The sequence below is a fragment of the Meleagris gallopavo genome, chromosome 22 (genome assembly GCF_000146605.3).
Source record: "Meleagris gallopavo isolate NT-WF06-2002-E0010 breed Aviagen turkey brand Nicholas breeding stock chromosome 22, Turkey_5.1, whole genome shotgun sequence".
NCBI lineage: Eukaryota > Metazoa > Chordata > Aves > Galliformes > Phasianidae > Meleagris > Meleagris gallopavo.
In genome coordinates, this window is record NC_015032.2 from 217,511 (window position 1) to 232,891 (window position 15,381).

General features: G+C 50.2%; 1 protein-coding gene across 1 annotated transcript in view; it reads left to right on the forward strand.

Moving 5' to 3' along the window:
- Window positions 1-2,499: 2,499 nt before the first annotated feature.
- The window catches only part of EPB41L1 (erythrocyte membrane protein band 4.1 like 1), a 60,207-nt gene continuing 47,325 nt past the window's right edge, over window positions 2,500-15,381 (forward strand). The window contains exons 1-2 of the mRNA XM_010722205.3: window positions 2,500-2,834; window positions 3,838-3,887. The gene's annotated coding sequence lies outside the window, so the exon portion shown is untranslated. The remainder of the gene's footprint in view (window positions 2,835-3,837; window positions 3,888-15,381) is intronic.

Here is a 15,381-nt window from a genome sequence, read left to right on the forward strand (position 1 = left end):
CTCTGGAGATCCACTCCACTGGAGTCTATTTTGTGAGCCCAGGATGGGGTGAGTGTTTTTCTTTTCCTACTCCAATATAATAATTACATCAGCCAAGCTCCTGGATATACTGTACCATCTGTATATTCATTGATTGCACAATATATGTATTATTTAAATGTAAAAGAAGGCAACAAAACCATAAAACTAGTGGGTTGGAACATGTATGGTAGTGCATCATATGTCTGTAAGAACTACAGCTGGCTTTAGGGTGACAGCCAGAAATAAATAAAGGAGGTAAAGGTAGAGAAAATGCAGCTGCCACTGCTGTGTTTTGATGGCAATTTCCACTGTAGCTATAACCCTCCCTGGCCCTTCTACTTTGGTGGAAGAGCTTTGAAGCTCAGCCTCACCCCCTGCCTGGCACAGCTTAGTATGCACGGCAGGACAACATGCGAGGCTGAAGATGGCTGTGGTGTTGTGGTCCAGTCATCTGCTGAGGACTGGCAAGGCTGCTTCCTCTCAGTGCACCAGAGCTGATGTTACCCAAAAGTGGGGTGCAGCTGTGCATGGCTGGACCTCTACTCAGGTCTTCATTCTTCAGTAAGCCGCCCTGGGGTTGCTGTGCTGCTCTGCCCTATTTATGTTCCAGGACAAGCAAAAGGAACAGCATGAATCCTTGTCCCCTTTCTTGACCTTTGTTGGACTGATCGGGGTTCTTGCAATGCATTGGCCTAGATTTGAGCAAGCTGGGTTTGACAAACGGCTTCTCCTAGCCCCTGTGAATAGATGTGCCTGCCAGCATTGCTGGCTCAGATCTGCCCCTTGCAAGGGCTGTAGTGTTTGTCCGAGTGATCCAGCCTCCTACCTATGGTTGATGTCCCAGCGCCTGCTTTGACAGCCGGTACTTGTGCTTGCCCTGTCAGGGTCAGACTGGATAATTGCTATGGGGTTGTGATGATGTGGGTCACTGTGGAATGTTTTCAGCCTGAAGCACTTGTCTGCAGCTGAGATGGTGTACACACCAGCCTTGTGCTGAGGACAGCTGTGTGGCAGGAGCTTGCAGAGCAATCTAGCGTGTATTTTTGCTAGCAGTAGTAGAGAAGCTGGAAGCTAGCAGGGGTGGGGAGGGTCTTGCTCCCAGATGCCTGTGTTCTCAGAGCATGTCATTAATATGATGTTAATTGATGCAGTAGCTCCAATTCCAAAGTGTCTCCCTGCTGAAATGCAGCTGGCTTTGGTGAAAGCCGCTTCATGCAGCAGCAGCAGACAGGAAGGAAGGATGGTCTGTGTCAGCTCCAGAGCATGGTGGCTTTGTTTGGTAGTATGTACTGGTGCTGCAACACAGGCAGGTAGGGGGGGAGTGCCGAGTGTCACTGCCCTGTGCTCAGTGACTGCCTCCTCTGTCCTCCCTTCTGTAGGGACGTGGTGCAGCCCTGGTGAGCCCTGCGTCATAGACTGCTGATGGATGCTCATTCCTCAGGCTGGACGAAATCAGGCTGCTTCTATGTGTCTGCCTGCCTGCCTCTGCTCTTATCTCTTGAGCTGGGTTGGAGAAAGCCAAGTGCATGAGATCGGGAGCACTGTGGGGCCCCACAGAAATCTTTGGGCTCAGCAGAAGAGAATCAGGGCCTTGGGGGCTCATCCCTGTGAGGGCAGTGACTGGGAGGAAGCCCTGCAGATCACTGTGTGTTTGTACGGCCATCTTGGGGCAGGAGCATGAGCTGTGGACTTCGAGCCTGCTCAGCCCGGCCTGCTGTGCCTAGCAGCTGGTAGAGGATGGGACAGCACTTCTGCTCAGCTCCTCCATCTGGCCTGCTGACATAGGCAGTGTCTGCCTGAGGAGGTGGGTGTAGAATGTGGTATTGAGGTGTGTGTGTGTAATGACACACGTGGCAGTAGCCTTGGCACCCCAGTGGCATCCCCTGGCCCACAGATATGGGAGCAAGGAGTGTGAGGCCTGTGGTCAGGGAGGTACTGCCCTGGGGTCTGGGGAAAGGTGAACTGTATGCAGATGCTGATGTTGGGGCATAGCCAGTATGAGCTGGCGTTATGACCTCACAGTGAGCCTGTGTACGATGCAGCATGTGGCTAGGCCACGACTGCCATGCAGTTATGGAGAGCGGGGAGGGCAGGGCCTGTAGCTGAAGCAGCCACACGCTCTGTGCCGCATCCCAGCTCTGCTCCCAGTGCAGAGACAGCCCAGTGAGAAAAGCAGGCCGTGCAGGGCTGCAGCAGCACTTTCCTAGTGGGCAGGGCATATGGAGCGTGGCCAGTGGGATAGCATCAGCACAAGAGCCCTCGACCACGGGAGCCTGTGCTTTCCCCTGTGAGGGCAGTGGCAGAGACCTGGGGAAGGGACACAGCGATTACAGGGGTTGGCTGAAACTCGCTCTTTCTTTTCCTTGTAGCTCTTGTGCAGATCATCTTGGGACATCGTTTTTTCCCAACCTAAAGGCATTGTTGTTACCTTGGAGGTGCTGATGCTCCTAGCTTACTGCATCGGGGCTGATGGGTGGCAGAAAGTCCTGTCCTTGTTGTTGAGGGCATGGGCCTGAGCCAGCTGCAGTTTCTGGCCTAGCTGCTACAGATTGACAGTGTGAAAAGAGATGCTGTCATTGCTGTGTATCACCTCGTATTGCTGTGCTGCTTGGGGACTCCATCCAAATGGAAGCTGAACAGCTTTTCTGCTCTGAGAAAGCTTCTGAGAAAGTTGCTGTGGATCCGTGTCACTCCTGTGGAGCCAAAGCCTGTTCTTAGAATCTCCATGCAGTGCAAGCTGTGTAGGGCTATGTGCAGCTGATGTTTGCTTGTGGGAAGTGAAAGAGTTTCACTGCATCCATGTGAAATGTGAAGTAAGTGAGCTGTGAGTCCTTGATACTGAATGCTCAAGGGACTTTTGGTTTTGATTTATTTTGTTTATGTTATGGAGCGATTGAGTTTTCATAAACAAGTTATCCTGCCTGCTTTGCATTTGTCCTTGTGAGAGGATTGCCTGTGTGTGTTGAACGTACAAGTTAACTCTTGTAAAAAAAGTCGGAAATATTCTTGCTGGGCTATAGGACTTTGCTTCCTCTTTCATGTAACTGTAGCACTCATTGGACTGCATTTCTTCCCTGGGCACATGAAGGTCTTCTTTCTTTTCTTTTCTTTTCTTTTTTTTTTTTTTTTTCCTTCTTCATTGTATATAGTTGCCATCTAAAAAGTGGCTCTGGAAATTCTGTTATAGGATCCAGTTCTGAGATCATTTCCTTTTAAAACTGCTCATTTTACTACCTGTGTGCCAAACTGCCTCTCCATGGATGGGTGAGCCAGGTGGGCTCCTTGTGTTGTGTGTGTCACTGCCTGGGATAAAGGTCCTGCCAACCAGATGTTGCCCTTAGTGTCACCAGTCAGGGCTATCATCAGAGGGGCCATGCAGGTGACGCAGAGGGACAGAAGGCAATAATGTGGCACAGATGGCCCTGAAATGAGAACCTGGGTAGCAATTGTCTGTGCAAGCCAAGAGTCTATCTGTTTCACTTCTCAGAGGTACTGCAGTACTGCCCATAGTAAATATTTGCTTTTATTGCTCAAAATTGGCAGAGCCGGCTCTGAACACATGCAGCGAACAGACCTGCTGCTTTTGGAGGTACTGTTTTGACATCGGTCTCTTTGCGAGTAAAGCTGCATATAAAATAATCTGTAGCAGAAAATCTCCAGCAAGTGGATTTGTATGGAGTCTAAATGCAATGCTTAAGCAGTTCAGGCACCATCTTGTGAAGAAACACACTGCTATCCATCCATGTGCTTGTCATCATTCCTGGAAAGATTATTATTTTTTATTATTTCTAACCAAATCCAATTTCTTCTTTGCAGATTCTGAATTGTGCCTGAACAGAGCATTGAGATCAGCCCCTGGAAGCAGTGTGAGTTTATCCTGAAAGCCTTTATTCTGCTTTCTAGATCCCATGTAAGGCCAAGTAGGTTTTGTAGCATAGAATGGGTTGCAGTAGCTGATGGTGGAAGATCAGAGGTCATGCCGCAGTATGAAAGAGGCTTGTATGGTAACTGGTTCTTTGCTAGAAACCCTCTTGTGATAACTGGAAATCTGGCCTGCTACTGCTGGAATGCAGAACTGTTGTAACTTGGATTCCTATGGCTTTCCTAATGTGTTGGGATTTTTCCTATTTTAGGCGTTAGGCAACAGCCCCTTTGCTAACAGAAGGGTTCGTACCAGCTGTCTGACTCTTTGCTTGCTGACAATGCTGTTTTGGGGGAATCGCACACTAAGTTTCCATGTGGTGTGTTTTTGTTGTTTTTTTTTTTTGTGCCCAGTGTTCTGGAGAAACTGGTGTGTTTGCAAACCATAAAATGTGCCACTGAGTTTTGTGAAATGAGGATCTGAGGTCCAAGCATAGATCCCAGGCCTTCAGGAGGGACTGGGCATGGCTGTCATGAAGTGTGTCCCAGTGAGCCAGCTTGGACTGGACAACAAGAGAAGACCAGAGATAGTTCTGAGTTGCAGAATTATTTTTGAGACTCCTGAAAGAGTGGAGGCCTTGTAGCTCAGGCTTTCTCCAAGAGGGCTTCAGGCCCCTTGGATTTGGCTTCTGCCCACCTGAAGCAGGAAATACTCAGTATGTGGGTAGGCGATCCACATCCTTGCTGAGAGATGCAGGTGTGCTCCTTGGGGCTGGAGATGTCCCTGGCTCTGGGCAGAGCCGTTCATTAGTTTTTATGAGCTAAGAGATTATCCTTCTGTGGAACTTCTTTGAAGGTCCAGACCTACTCAAGATCTGGGGTGCATGTCTAAAGGGAAAGCAAGAAGGACAGGGTTTCTATGTGCTGAAGAACCACTTGGCTGTTGGAAATACTGGTTTTGGAACTAGAGGGGTAGAAGTGCAATGAGAAGGGATGTCCGTGTGGCTCCCTGGCATTTCTCAGGGACAGCCTTAAAAACAGAGCCAAAGCAGAAGGTGCTGTGCAGAGCAGACACAAACTGCTCAGGATGGGAAAGGAACACTATTCTCCTGAGGAAGGGAGGAAAAAGATTATCATAGCAATGAGGGAATGGCTCTGCAGGTGACTCCCAGCAGCCTTATCATACAGGCAGGGACTCACCTCTGCAGTGCAGGAGCAAATCTTCCTGACAGGAATCATGCAGCAGCCAAATGCTCCCATCAGTCTTGGCCTATGTGCCTAGCACCCACCCCATTCCTGAAGGAAACTGAGGCACGTGATGATACAGAGTCACATGCAAACAAGCACTCAAGTTGGACTGCATTTCTACCCCTCTTGTTACAAAACTGATATTCCAATATCCAGACATTCTCATAGCTTTACTGGGAGGAACTGCTCGTAAAAACTAGCTAGCCGCTCCAAGCCTAGGGGTGCCAGGTGGCGTGGACTGGATGGGGTGTTGGGAATGGGAAGCAAGAGAAAAACCCCTCTGCTGCTTCTCTGCAATGGGTGCCATACCAGGAGCTGCAAGAGAGCCCTGTGGTGACTCCTAACACCCAGTGATGCCTTTGTTAGTAAATTTGGTGTCCCAGGTGCAGCAGGAGATTGGTGGCCCAGGTCTGGGTATGCTGTGTTTCTTGTTTCCCCTTTTTAATTCTGCTTTGTTAACAGACGTCCTGGTTAGCTGTCCAAGGCATAGATCCACCAGTGGCTTGGAGCAAATGCACATTAAAGAAAAGTAGAACTGATCTGCTGCTGCGCTCTTGTAGCAGCTCTGGGGAGACTTGCTGAGCCATGCACTGGGGAATAGCATGGAGCCCACAGGTCCCGTCTTTCTGACAAACCTGGGAATGTGGAGCCATGTTGGAACAGGTGTGGCCCAACCTGCTGGTGTTCTTGTGTTGGGGAAAGCATCCACAGACTTCTGGAAGGGTTGGTAGTGCTCCTGACTTGGCATGATTATCATCCTAGGAGTAAGCCTCTAATTTCTGTGCATTTCTGCAGTTCCTTTGCAGCTGATCCTAACTCTTGAGTATCACAAAGGGCTTACTCATTGAGTTTGTCAGGCAGAGTGAAGAGCAAAAGCTTTCTTGGGTGCTTGCTGTAAGGGAATGGCCTTCCTCCTAGAATTGATGCACAAGATATGAGTGGTGAAAATAGAACTTCGGTCCAGGTCTAAAGCAGTGGATACAAGGCTCTTTTGGAGATGCAGAACATAGAGTCACAGAATGGTTATGATTGGAACTTCCAACTCTGCTCCAGCAGAGTAACCAGCACCATGTCCAAGTAGCTTTTGAAGGTGTCAAAGGAAGAGACTCTACCACCTCTCTGGGCAACCTGTGCCAATGCTCTGTCAACCATGTGGTAAAGAAGTGCTTCCAGGCAGCCAATCAGAAGGACTGAGACTATCTTCAAAGCAGAGCCCTCTATGCTGTCATGATGATCATCACAGGGATGATTTGGCCCCATAATTCTGATTGCAGGCAGTTTATAGTGGCAGCCAATCACAGATGAGCATAGAGCAGCTGCTGAGTTCCCTTCTCAGTGCCCCAGGCAGGATCAGCTCCTTACTGCAAGAATTAGCTCAGGATGTTGCACTTCCCACCTTATGCTGTGATTTACTCTAGGTCTGCTTTCCAGAGTTGGCAGGAAGATGAAGCTGCTCTTTCTTCCTTAGTCTTTACCTCATGCAGTGATGGGATGCTGGCCAGGGCTTTGACTGCCATGTCCCCTGGGGTGGCCTGGAGTGCAGACTGTGGGAGCCTTTACTGCTGGGCAGTGGTGCTGGGGCAGCACTGTGCCTGCTCCACCATCCTGGCTCAGGGCTGCTGGTGCATTTTCTTCTTAGAGTCCATACTCCCTAGGATACGTGCCTTGATCAATGAAGATTATTCTGTGTCATTCCAGCTGCTTTGGTGTTGTCTGAGCAAATTGGTTTGTGGTATGCAGCAGTGTGTGCCCTGAAGGCTGGTAAGAATGCTACCAGCTCCCTCAAACTCATCTTGGGAAATGATGGCTGCTGGTGAAGCACTCTGCTTACTTCGACTGATACTTCTAACCTCTTCTGTATCATCTCAGTTAGGAGTCCAGCTTCCGCCCTGTTGCCAAATATCTAGAGTGAACACCCACTGCTGATCTCTTTGTCTCTGCTCAGCTCTTGAAGGCTTCTCTAAGATGTGTACTGAGGCTGTAATCTTTCCCCACCTTTGGATGTACATTCAGTGAGGCCTGCTTGAGTGTCAGGAGCTGTGCCTTTTCTTCGAAGATGCAGCTTTGCTGCTTGCCCCTGAAGTCCTGGCAGGTCTTGGGGTGACTGTCTGAGAGCTCTCAACTCCTGAGCTATATAGTACCTTCATCACAGCCTTTGGCCATGAGCTTGAAGGATGGGCTTCCGCCCTGCTGAACTGATGAACTTCAGCACCGCACTGAAGGAAAGAGCTTTCCATTCCTAAATTTCTCCAGAGGAGAACTCATCACCTGTGGCTGGAGTTTTGGCAGTGTGTTTAGCACAGCAGGACATGGGGATAAAACACTGTTATGTTTGGATCTGCAGGACTTGCTCCCAGGAATGGATACTACTAGAAAAGCAGGTTGCTAAAGCTGCTCGAAGTGAGGCCAGTGGGCTCTGAAGGAGTTGCTTGGGGCTGCTGTGCTTATCTGAGTTTTCCGGGCTCAGCTGCAGGCTTGCTGCAGGATGGGGATGCTGGGGCTCACCTGCATCCCACTACCTCCCTTCTGCCAGCCTGGGAGATGCTCCTTCTGTAATAGCCAAGGGCTTCTTGGGCTTTTCTCAGCCTTCCAGGAGTGTCTTTGGTGGGTTTGGAAAAGGCCAGTTCTCCATTGAGCTATATGGCACCCTAGTGTTCGGTTCTTGGTTTGTGTCCTTTGCTACTTACTGTAGCAGCAGGCTGCATGGTATGACAGTGGGGAAATTGACAGTGCACTGGAGGGAGGTTGTGTTGTGGTGAGAAGCTTTTAGAACTAGAGAGGTGACCAAGCAGGTGGTTTGGAAAGAAACATCGTATCTTCTCCCCTGCAGTGTCACACAAGGGCACTTGTCCTGCTCCCACATGCATGTGGTGGCCAAAGGGCTATTCAGTGGAGCTGGTGCCGTCTTCCTCGCCATGGACACATGTCCATTGAGCAGCTGTTGTGCAGGCCCTGCTTCTTCCAGCAGAATGCCCAAGAAACGCAGTGGGCCCTGTGGGCAGGTAGTGGGACAGTGCTTGTTCCTCACCACGAAGTTATGATTAAACACTGCCTTTGGGATGAAGAGGGCAAGGGAGAGGGCTGCTGGCATTCTGTTACAGGTGCACACTGCTGCCTCCGGCACAGGGCAGCTCAGCTGTGAGTGCCAGGGGGCTGTGTCTGGAGTTGTCATGGAAACAGAGGGTTCTGGGGCTGGGGAGATGGAGATGGTGCTGGTGCTACAGCACTGTGTGTGGGTGGTGAGAGGGGGTCGTCACGGTTTGCTGTGCTGGTGACAGCCCCCGTGCTGCTCCAAGAGCTGTCACAGAGGACACCTCGGGCAGTGTGTGTGCCCACATCTTCCCACAGAAGGTCCTGGAGTGCTGGTGACAGAAACCCCTGGAGGGTGACTCCCTAGCAGGCTGGGCCTACTCCGCCATGGGCTGATGGGTGTCCACAGGCAGTGGAGGCCTCCTGCCAGCCAGGCTGGGCCGCATGGGGCAGAAGGGCTGGGCTGGACCTGGCTGAGGCTGCTTGTCTGCAGCTTGGGGCAATGCAGGTCCCTGAGGGAGCTGTTGTTGCCTTTGCTCCCCTTGTCTTCACTGCAGCCTTGCCCGGTTGAGTTGAAGGACGAGAGGCCCACCAGCCTGAGTCTGCTCTGTTTGGCACAAGCCACTCTCACAGTCCTGCTGGAGTGCTGCTGTTCCTGGCAGCACGTTGTGCCTGCACTACAAAAAGTATGTTCTGTGATTGGGCTGTCCTGGACGCTGGATGCAGATGAGAGCTTGCCTTAGTTCTGCACAGCTTATGTCTGGACTGTACAAGTGTTGAGACCTCTGCCCTATTTTGAAAATAATTCTCTACTTGCCAGATCAGGGGAATAAGTTATCCCCATTTCTTGACTCAGGTTTTTCCTGCACTGTGTAAACTTTAATCTTTTTGTTAATTGCTTCAGTGGTAAAACATTAATTTCTCACTACATGGTGCTTCCCTGGAGCAGGGTGTGCTCAGCTGCAACCCCAGGCACAGGCAGCCAGGTCCTGCTCCCTCAGTTCACATCTGCCTGCAGCAACCTCCTGTGCTGGGTGCATGGTTTTGTGCCCTGCCTGCCCGCACTGGGACTTTCCTTCCACTGCCGTGTGACAGCAGGAAGCACTGGTAGCCCTTTCACTGAGAGCTCTGCCCTTGGGTGTGGTGGAGAGAGGCTTAATTCGGTTCCCCCTGCCTCCACCTTTTTTCTTTTTTTTTCTTTTTAACCTCTCCAGCCCTTCCTTTTGTTGTCATTTAATTGTCCAAGTTCCCTGAATGCCTGTTACCTGCCTTGGGGGAGGATTCGAGACACATCAAAGCAAGAAGAGCATCTGCAATCACTAAGTATACACCCTTTGGGAGCTAGAGAGAGATTAAACTGCGAGGAAAAACAACTGCTAAAGATTGTCCAAGAAGTAAAATGGAGTGCTGGGGGAGAGCAAGAGAAATCAAACAATATTTGCTTACCAGAAGTTGTGTCTCTTGTTCCTAAGGGACCCCACTGGGGTGATATATTCCCTCAGGGTAAAACCTGGCTGGGTGCTGGGGAGGGCAGCAAGGCTACTGCGTTTTGCAATGGAAACCAAGGGTCTTGGTGTGTCCTTCCAGTTCTGGTCTTGGCATGGGCTTGTACAGCTATTTGTCAGGACTGAGTCTATGCATGATCTTGTGACTGATACCCCCTTCCCCTAGGGAGCCTCCGCTCCTTACTCTGGATGCTGGGTGCTTATCCACTCCTGTGCAAGCTTTCCTTCTGCAACTCCCCTGCAATGGGGGCAGCATTTGCTGTAACCTCACTTAATGGTGTCAGTGCTTCTTAGGAAGAGTTGGCATTTGATTGCGTGTAGAAGGTAGAAAAGAGGTGCTAGCAATGAAAAGTGTTAAGTGGAGCTGTGAACTTGGTGTCCTACCAAGTTTGCAGGTGGACTTTGCAGGTGCAGCTGGGCAGGGCAGCAGAGGGGTACTCAACCAGCAGTGACTGCTGTGTGGGAAGCCTGCCTGGGTGCAGGGGAAGTTGGACTTTGTCTTTCAGCTGAATAGGGAAAAATAATTAAATTTAAAGCTTTGTATTTTGGGAACAATAGAAAGCAAACAGAATGAATCGCAGAATCTTCCTTAGCAGTAACATTTCTTGCAGTCACAGGTCAAGATTAAATCAGTGCTTGGGGAGGTGTCAGCAGCTCAGTCTCTACCTGAAGCAGTCTGTGGTGTGTAGCAGCTGCTTGGGTGCTTGAGGGTGTGAGACATGGGCCTCAGTAGAGCACCCTGCTGTGGCATATGCCATGGCCCTCCTGGTGCCTCAGGCCAAGCCTGTAGGCTTTTTCTTAAACTTGCATTCAAGGAAGGTTTGTTTTTTAATTTTTGAGAAAACTATATTAGTAATAATTTTTGTTTCACAGAGCATCTTCTTCCCACATCTTAAAAAGTAGAATAAGTCATGAACTGGAGATACTCTTCATCGCTTCAGTGAAATGTTTTATCGGTGAGGGGCTGGCAGCAGCATGCCTGCAGTCCAGCACATCCCAGGACGTGGCAGAAGGGAAAGGAAGGTCCTTCAGGAGAGCAGCCTCTGGAAACTCACCCACTGTGTCTTGGGCTCCGTTAACTCAAGGGTCGTTTGTCTCATCCGTGCTGATAGCCTGAGCTCAGCAAGTTGCCTGTCACTGCAGGGTTAACCAGAGCTCTTGAAAACCTCTCATTTCTTTTAGAGTAATTTTAGGGCAAAGCATTTGCAGTTACACTGATTCCTCATAGAGCTGAAGATTAATCACATTTCAGTGTGCCAAGTCAAAGGAAAAGCTTGTTTTCTCTATGGCTTTGATGAGTAGGCTGTGCTCGTGAGAGGCTAGACCTCTGCTGCAGATACTGGTGTTAGGAACAGCTTAAGGAAACCCAGGAAGTCTGGGTCTTTATTTTTCTTTCTTTATTTATTTTTTCCTGTCTTTATTTTCCATGGTTAATAGAGCAATTTCCTGCTCCTCTTTCTAGCCAGCTGCTAATCTGTACTCGCTCAGAAACAGGCTGAACAGCAATATGAATTGCAGGTACCGTCCAAAAACTGTTTCCAAGAGAAATTCCTTGAGCTCCAACTCCTGATTAGTGTTTCACTTACTGAATTGCTGCTTTTCTTCCTTTGAACTTACATTACTTTTTTCCCCGCAATGTAATTTTGTGACATTTGGAGGAATTTGCCCAACACATGGGTCTATATTGCTTGGGAGGCAGCAGTGATGCTGAGGGTTGTGATTTGCCCTTGGAGCAGAGCACTCCCCTCTTCTGCTTGCAAGGCTCTGTCCCTGTGGGTTGGCATGTAACAGAGGTAGAGAAGTGTGCTGCACTTCCAGGGCTTGTTACAGATTAAAACTTGACTGAGACTGGGGTAAGGGCAGAGGTGATCTGTTGAACAGCAAATGAGGGCATGGTATGGTGAAGGATGGAGGCAACCTGATAGGTTGTGAATCCTACTTTGGTGACACAGCTGAGAGTTGGTATGCAGTGGAAGGGGAGCAAGTTTTTGGGCAGGTGCTTGTGGATTCATGAGAGCTTGCCATGCCTGGCTGTTTCCCCAGTGTTTGTAGGTTTGGGACCTGGGACAGAGAAGCTAAGCTGTAAAGGGTGATGCTGGACAGAGCGTATGGGGAGCTCAGATGATTGGTGTCCTTGGGAGCACGGATTGTGTGGTGCCGTGGGAATTGCTGGTTCCCAGCTAGCCAGGCTGGCTTCTTGAAATGGAGCAGAGTGGTTTAGATTTGATTTTCCCTTTTGGAATCTAGCATTAATCAACTTGCAAAGGCAGCAATTAGACTTGGAGTGGGAGGTCAAGCTTGTCTAAAAGCATTGTTCCTTTTCCTCTAGACCTTGGCTACAGCACATGGTGTGGGGCACATGGTCAGGCATCAGGGAGAGGTGGCAGCAGATGCCAGGTGAAGGAGATGCAGGGTTTTCCGGTCCCACCCCTGCTGCTGGAGCTACAGCAGCAGAGCCGGCGCGTGCAGGCAGGTAGCTGCTGCAGGATGGCTCCTGTGGGATGCTGGTTGCTAGGCAACCTCAGAGGTGGAGCTTTGCAGGTTCGGAAGCTGCTGCAGGCTGCTTCTGCCCTGCCTGCATCCTATCCTGCACACTCTGGGAGATGCTGCTGGCTGCCCTGCTCTGCATGGGGAGCTGGGTTCCCCAGTGTAGCTGGGCATTACTATCGAAGGATTTGGGGTTTCTCAGACTGAGATTGTTGACCACCTCGCTGTGGAGATGGGAAGTTGTTTTGGAGCTATGATGGCTTTTTTGTTTGGAGCTTCCACCTCAGTGATTCTGATGGTTTGCACCTAAACAAGGAGAAGAGTTGAGAGCTGCAAGGCCTCAGCAGTTCAGGCAGCACACCTTTGGTCAGGATGGGTACTGACCCCAAGACACGGGGGAGGAGGTGTCCTTGGTCCTCTTTAGGTTGTGGCTGTGTCGAAAAGGGTGTGCGAAGGAAAGGCTGGGTGCTACAGCAGTTCAGATAACCTGTGTAGGCATCAGCAACTGCCAGTTGTACTGGCGCAGATGCCAGTACAGCAGGCTGTCTCCCTGAGCAATTGCAAGCTTGTCTGGGTAAGTTACTGCTGTGGGTCTCTTTTCCTTACAGTTTATTCCCAAGCATAGATGTTCATAGGACACTTGGGGAATCCTTTCTTAGAAACAACAAAATCTTTGGATTAAATGAGATCCAGAAATGCAGCAAGAAGCTGTGCCTGTAGTTGCCCCAGGGCTGGAGTAAAGGGAGGTTACTCTGGGTGGTGGCTTAAAATTTTTATTTCAAAGCATCCTGATGCTTCAACCTGTGGATTCAACATGGATTTTACATGCTGAATGTTAAGCAACCTATTTTCTCCTTTGCTCTTTTTCCTAGCACTTGTGAGTTCCCTGCCCACAGCTGGTGCATCTTGCTGGACCTTTGCTGAAAGTATTGAATGTCCTGGGTGCACCATCATATCGTAATACCCTCTTATCCTTTCTCCTAGAGTCTCCTCTACACTCTGCTGACTCTGCAGATGTGTGTTGTAGAAGGTACTTGCTTGCCTGGAAGAGGCACATTCCTGGCTCTGCAGAACTGCCTGACGTGTTAGAGAAGGCAAACTGTGCAATATTGTCTCTGTTGGAAATACCATCCTGACAAAATTATTTGGATATCTCAGATAAAAGCAGATTTTATTCACTATTGCAATGGCAGGCATCCCACAAGCAGGAGAGTGCACTTATGGACACAATATGACAGCTTTTGTATCTTGTTTCCCCTCCTTCCTTCCCCCCCTCCCCTGTTTCCCCATTGGCTGGACACTCCAAGTTCACAGTCTTATTGAAGGTTTACATTTGTTAATTCGTGTGTTATCTGGTGTCAGTCAGCAGCCATCCTGTTGTTTCCAAGATGTCTGGGTTCTCTTCTTGCCATATCAATATGGTGATTTTCTTCAAAGTCTTTGTTAAACAAAGAGTACCGGGGGGAGGCGGGGGGGTGATGCCAGGCCTTCCCAATGTCTCTTCAGATGTTTCCTTGGGCATGCCATGACTTGTTCTCTGGTTTGATAAGTCTTGTGCAGGATATTCTTTCAATGTGTATGACAAAATATACATACATACTTCACCTATATACTAAGTGTGCGTTCCTGGGGTAGGGTTATCTAGAGGATAAGTGATGCAAGCTATCAGAGACCCCCCCACCCCCCCCAACTAAAGTAGTAAGACTACCAAAATGAATGATGGCAACAGAGACCATGAAATAAAAAATTCTTATCTAATTCTAGTGCAGAAACAACATTTGATTCCCACATGTATTGTGGGAATTTTAGTAAACTTCATTCCTTCTGCACTTTCCTGGAACAGAGGACAGGATGCAGGCAGCCAGCAGATGGGGATCACATGCAGGGTTTGGTGGTGGTGCATGTCTGTCTGCTGGCTCTGGTGTGTGCAGGACTCTGCTGCACCAAGTGCGTCTGTGCTGTGCTGCTGAGCAGCCGAGCTGTGCGGGGCTGTGCTCCAGTCCAGGTGTGAAGCTGTGAGCTGCAGGGTCCCCATAAAGATGCAGGACAGAAAGCCCTTGGCTCCACAGTGCAGGTGGTCAGTGCCTCATCTGTCCTCAGAGCCAGGTGTGGAGCACTGGAGGGAGGGAGCATCCCACCTGCGTTCTGATGGGGGTCTTGAAAGTGGTGCATGGAGAGTGGTGAAGGTTGGCTGAACTAGCCAGTGTATTGCAGTGGGGTGCTGAAGACAACAGTTGTCCCAGGGCTCCTCCAGAAATCTTTGTGCTGATGCAGCAACATGGCCATCCACATGTGGAAGGGGAAGGGTGCTGGAGAGCCAATGCATGCCGTGAGCTGCCCTGCTGCAGAAAACCAGCTGCCAGCTGCCCCGATGTTGGAGTGGCAAAGCCCTTCCCTAGGCTCCTGTTCGTGGGTGCTATCTCACTGGCCGGAGAGCTATCAGCACCGGCAGCCTGCAGAGGGGCTCTGGCACCTAGGGGACTGGGACGGCTCTACAGAATGTAGCGGCAGAAGGAGGAAGGCAGCTGCGCAATGCCTTGCCTTGCAGCGAATGGGGTTTTCCAGCAGGCTGATGACAGTCGGGCATTTCGACTTTTGCTAACGAGCTGCTGGCGTCGGGGGGAGGGGAGCCGATGCCTGAGGGAAACAGTGAAATCGGAGTGCTCTGAAATAGCATCAGCCCCTGCTGTGGCGGCAGCAGCTGTGTGCCTCTGACATCACTGCTGCTGCCCTGGCCAAGCTGCAAAAGGTGCTGCGGAGGGTCGGGAGTACGGGGTTTGGAGGGGACAATGGGATCTGTGGTTGCAGTGGAAGACGAAGTCATGCTACGGGTACTGAACAGGCTGTTGGTGACCTGCTCAGTACATAGCGCTGTGACATTCAGGCATTAGTGATGACACATGGTGTGCTGTGGCCATGGAGATAGTGTCTCATGCCAACAATCAGCATGGGCTGACTGGCCGTGTGGCCAGCTCTGCTTGTCACTGCTACCAGAAGCCTCGTGGGATGCAGGAGGAATAGGGAAATAAGGAATTTGCCAGCAGCAGAGCAGCTGCAGGGATGCTCGTCTAGCAGTAGGCTGGACATGAGATGGGCTCTTGTCCTGCCCCAAACTGTAGGTCTGGGCGCTGGGGTAGAAGCCAACCGCGTCCTGGGCTAACTTAGATGGCCTTATGAGAGAGGGAGGGAAGCAAACCGCAACACGGGATGTGGCACAGGCATCACGAGT